The sequence below is a fragment of the Rattus norvegicus genome, chromosome 9 (assembly GCF_021556685.1).
Source record: "Rattus norvegicus strain SHRSP/BbbUtx chromosome 9, alternate assembly SHRSP_T2T, whole genome shotgun sequence".
Classification (NCBI taxonomy): Eukaryota; Metazoa; Chordata; class Mammalia; order Rodentia; family Muridae; genus Rattus; species Rattus norvegicus.
In genome coordinates, this window is record NC_141542.1 from 125,937,501 (window position 1) to 125,942,500 (window position 5,000).

General features: G+C 44.5%; 1 long non-coding RNA gene across 1 annotated transcript in view; it reads left to right on the plus strand.

The window, feature by feature from the left end:
- Positions 1–1,080: 1,080 nt before the first annotated feature.
- The window catches only part of LOC120094777 (uncharacterized), an 11,921-nt gene continuing 8,001 nt past the window's right edge, over positions 1,081–5,000 (plus strand). The window contains exons 1-2 of the long non-coding RNA XR_015629905.1: positions 1,081–1,146; positions 4,192–5,000. The exon at positions 4,192–5,000 is cut by the window's right edge and continues 142 nt beyond it. This is a non-coding gene — a long non-coding RNA (uncharacterized LOC120094777). The remainder of the gene's footprint in view (positions 1,147–4,191) is intronic.

Below are 5,000 nucleotides of genomic sequence, written 5' to 3' on the forward strand. Positions count from 1 at the left end.
GTCTGCAAGCAGGAAGACCTGAATTTATATCTTCAGAACCCAAGTAAAAAGCTATCACGGTGGCAGTCACCTGAGACCCTAGCTCCTGAGGGCAGAGGCATATAGATACCTGAGTTCACTGGCCAGCTGGCCACGACAAAGTAAAGGTTCTCAAAAACAAACAGATAAGGTAGAGCATGATCAAAGACCCCTCTCAGTGTACATGTGCACACACACGAACACCCGTATACACACACATGCACACACTCCCTACATGCCAGCTCCCAACAGACACCAATGAAAATGTATACATCACCAAACACCCAAGACTCATCACATGTCAGATCCCACCAAAAGAACACAGGAAGCACAAGATACCAATTTTTCATGCTGGATGTGGTGGCTCACGCCGTTAATCCCAGCACTCAGGAGGCAGAGGCAGGAGGATCTCCATAAGTTCAAAGCCAGCCAGGGCAAGTGAAACCCTGTATAAAAAGGGGGTGGTGGGGAGGAGCAAAGGCTTTGTTATTCTGATGAGTTCATCTTCCAACTTAACTTTCCGTATTTACTTTTAGGGACTGTTGAAGAAAATAAGATGAGACACTTCAAACACAGATCCCAGAGCACCCTGTTAAATTAAAAGAACAACAGAGAAGACACAGCAAATCCTGTTGGAAACATCCACCATCCCCCAATCTATTTACCTTCCCCTGAGCTCCCACCCACCTACCCCTTCCAGTACATTTGATACTGGGGATGCAACCCAAGGCTTCCTCCATTTCAGGCAAACTCTCTACCAATGAGCTACACCTCCAGCCCCGTTTATTACAACAACAAAGTCAAAAACCATTTCTCCACTGGATGGCACAGTTTGCAGCATGGGAGCTGGGGATGCTGCTCAGCTGTAGGACACAAGGCTTTCTGGTTCCATCCCTAGTACCACTAAACAAGCATCAGACCAAAGCGTGTCGGTTGTACCACGTGGGTTGATGTCTACATGCAGGAGAGCGCAGGTGCAAGATAAGGCAAGGCCTGTGATTGGGCAGTGAGCAGGAAAGGGAGGTGCAGAGTTTTCGAGAGGCGAGAGAGACAGGAGAGGGAGGGAGAAGAACCAAGATGGTGGACGAGAAGGACGACCCAGATCTGTGTGGCTTTAAATAGCCACAGGTAGCTATGAATACCTTTAAGGGATGGATTATTACAGGACATTCTTTCTTATCTAGGCGGGCAGTTTATATCAGTATCAATTGGCTCTGAGTTTATTGTGTGGACGTTTTGTGGGGTGAGAATTTACTGCTATGAGTCTAATTGATAAATTACAAGCCTCTAGAGTTTTGGTTTGCTGGGTTACTGGGAATTGTGACTATAACTACAAGGGGCGGATCATTGCATAGGGAAGATGTGGCAGCGACCCGCTGAGGGAACTTAGTGAGTCGTATGGAGACATTTCGGGAGCTCTGGGCCAGAGCCTGCTGAGATGGGAACATCCTGCTGGTGCTATGTGGCCCACTGGTGCTGGCACTGGCGTGAGATGGTCTTCCACCTGTTTGTTTTTTGTTTTGTTTGACAAGGTCTTACTATGTAACCCTGATGGCTCAGCCTTGCTCTGTAGGCTAGACTGGCTTCAAATTTACTTGTTTCTCCCAAGTGCTAGGATTAAAGTCTTGTGCTCTAAGGCCCAGCATATTTTCCCATAAGGCATATAATTAAGAATGACGCTTTCTGAAAGGCCCTTGTGACAACGCGAAACGACTCCTACACTGGTAGTGACACTTAGTCACTTTGCACAAGGACAGTCCCTGCAAGATCATCTTGAGTATCTATTCACCGTATTCAACGTCTACACGTGTCATTTGTCTAAGTAATATGGAAAGACAGGAAAAGGGCTGATTTAATTTATTGATTGCATAAATCATTTCATCTTATCATCTTGGTCCTATTCCTCATTTTTTAAACCAAAAATGACTGCATATTTAATGATAATCAAGTATTTCCAAGGAGAATACTTGTCAACATACCTTGAAGAAAGTGAATTGTGAATCTTGAATATCTGTAAGGATCCAGACAGGAAGTGACGTGCTTGCTCTGGATTACAACAACCAACATGTGAGCTAATATTTTATGCATTTTTCTGGTGATTAAAAATTAGGCTTAAAAAGATTCTAAGGACCAGTGAGATGGTTCAGCAGGTGCTAAGCCTAAACTTAACCCTGGAACTGATAGGTAAGAGAAGAGAACCAACTCCTGAAAGCTGCCATCTAGTCTCCATGTGCTTACTATGGCCCGTGCTCACAATAGGCTGGATGAGAAGAAAGCTATGGGTGCTGAAGCTGAGGACAGACCTGTGCTGGGAATATGGAGGGGTGTGTGTAGCTAGAAAGAGGAAACAGGTCAAATTTCAAACAGGAAGTTTCTATTAGATCCTTAAAGGCTATGCATGCCTTCTGAACGACCAATGCCTAAACGGAGATAGATAATTACAACCAAGCTGTGGTTTGGGGCAAACAAGAGAACCATGTGAGAGAGCTGGGCCAGGAGATTAGAGGCCCAGGTTCCATTTCCTCCATGGTGTCTGTCTTAGTCAGGGTTTCTGTTCCTGCACAAAACATCAGACTAAGATGCCAAGAGGTGAAGCCAACTGAAGCACTCATCAACTGATGAGTGAATTTTTTTTTTAAGTAGTTTAGGGCTATAGTTCAGGTGATAAAGTGCTTTCCTCAGAACCCACATTAAAAAGTTGCGTGTGGTGAAAGAACATGTGATCTCAGAGATGGAGTGGAGACAGATGCATCTCTGGGACTTCTGGCCAGTCAGCCTAACAGTAAGCTTAGGCAACAAGAGACCCTGCCTTAAAAAATCAAGATGGACGGCACTCGAGGGATGGCATCTGAGGTTCACCACTAGCTTCCTCACACACATGCACCCACATAAGTATGAACACAAACATATACAAACATGCAAACATGCACATGCACACGCATGCACACACACACAGAGGCACACATGCACAAAGAACATAGTACCTATATGCAACGGGATACCAGTTGACCTTACAAAGAATGAGATCTTGTCATTTGTGATAAGAGGGACAGAACTGGAGATAATCGTGTTAAGTGGGATAAGCTAGGCAGAGAGGAGAAACAAGTACCACATGACCTTGCTTAAACACAAAGTCTTAAAAAGTTCATCTCTAAGAGTCGAGAGTAGGTGGGGGAAACGAGGGGGAGGGTTCATCGATGGATGGATCATTACTTTTCTGTTGCTGCTAATGACCAAATGCAACTGATGGAGGACTTTACTTTGGCTTGGGGTTCCAGAAGGATAAAGCAGGAAGGCAACAGAAGCAGAGTGTGAACCACGAGTAGGTGAAGTATATTCTCTCAGAGCCCACCCCCAGTGACATACTTCCTTTAGCAAGGCTGTGCTTCCCAAATGGCACCTCCGACACTGGACCAAGTGTTCTAACGCCTCAGCCTTTGGGGGTCCATTTCTCACTCACACCGCCACAGTGAGTATTAAGTTATAAAGGAGAAAGAGACATCAGTGTAGTGACTCACGGTAGTGCGTGGTAAACGGCAACCACTGGCTGTGTTTCAAGGAGCAGGAAGGTATGACTTTAAATGCCTGTATCGCAAAGACAAATTCCGAGGAGACAAATATGCTTAAGCTAACTAGAACATTAACGTATAGACATACTTTGACTATATGGGCACCACATTGATATGTATAAACATATATGTCTTGTGAATAAGTTAAGAATGCAGTAAGTAAGTGAAATCACAGTCAATTAAAAATGTGTGTTGTGTAGATGTCAGTATATGTGTAGGTGTCCTCGGAGGACAAAAGAAGGAATCAGATCCCTTAGATCCGGATTATAGACAGTCGTGAGCCACCCCTGTGATGCTAGGACCTGAGCTCTATTCCTCTACAAGAGCAAGTGCTTTTTATCACTGACCCATCTCTCCAACCTCTTTTAATTTTTTTTTTTTTTTTTTTTGTGTAGTACCGGGGATTGAACTTGGGGCCTTGTTCATACTAGGGAAGTTCTCTTCCACTGAACTATATCCCCAGCCATATTATTATTCTTTTTTTTACGATGAAGCGTTGTGTTAAATAATTTTCACACAACGATAAAGTAATGGCTTATGGTTATATTTAAAAAGTAAGAGAGCCTTGTCTTTCAGAGATAGTTCCTTTAATACTTCTTAACAGGAAGAAGAGCTGGAAAGGTGGCTCAGTGGGATTCTTGCCACCATGAAGCACGAGGACCTGAGTTTGATCCCTGAAACCACAAGGTAGAAGAGAGTCAACACTTAAAATTTGTCCTCTGACCACCACAAGCATGTGTCGGCACACACATTTAATCCCTGCACTCGAGAGGCAGAGGCAGGTAGATTCCTGTGAGTTTGAGGTCATCTGGTCTACATAGAAAGTCCCAGGTCATCCAGGACTACATAGTGAGACTTCGTGAAAACAAACAAGCAAAAAACTTAACAGTTGATCATAGTAAAATTAAATGACACCTACACGGGGACTCGTTATATTGCTTTCAACAGTGTCTACCCGACACTAACTGCCTAGCGTTGGGTCAGATTTCACAGGCTCAAGGTACAGCCTCCACACAAGACCCTCCCGATGCTTTTTCCCAGCTGTAAGCTCCAGGGTTTCTTGATCCTTCATGACTCTGACCAACTGACTGCAGATTCGTAGGTTCTCACTGTGTCCTCCGACTTGGTGATGCCCGGAGTGACTCGCATAACACGGAAAAATGTCATACATACGAGAACCGTTTTACTACAAAAGATGTGAGAGAGACGACATGTAGATACTTTGAGCACAGTTTCAGAGGCGTGTATAGTCCGAGCTTCCAAGCGTTAAGGAGCTATCGCCCACTGCTACACTGACATGCCATGATCGGGCCAAGGACTTTGTTCTTGAGCCCATGTTCAGGGGACACTGGCATTTCATTATGTAGCTTGACTGGTGTAAACATTGGGACACATGAGATTGGACTCAATCTT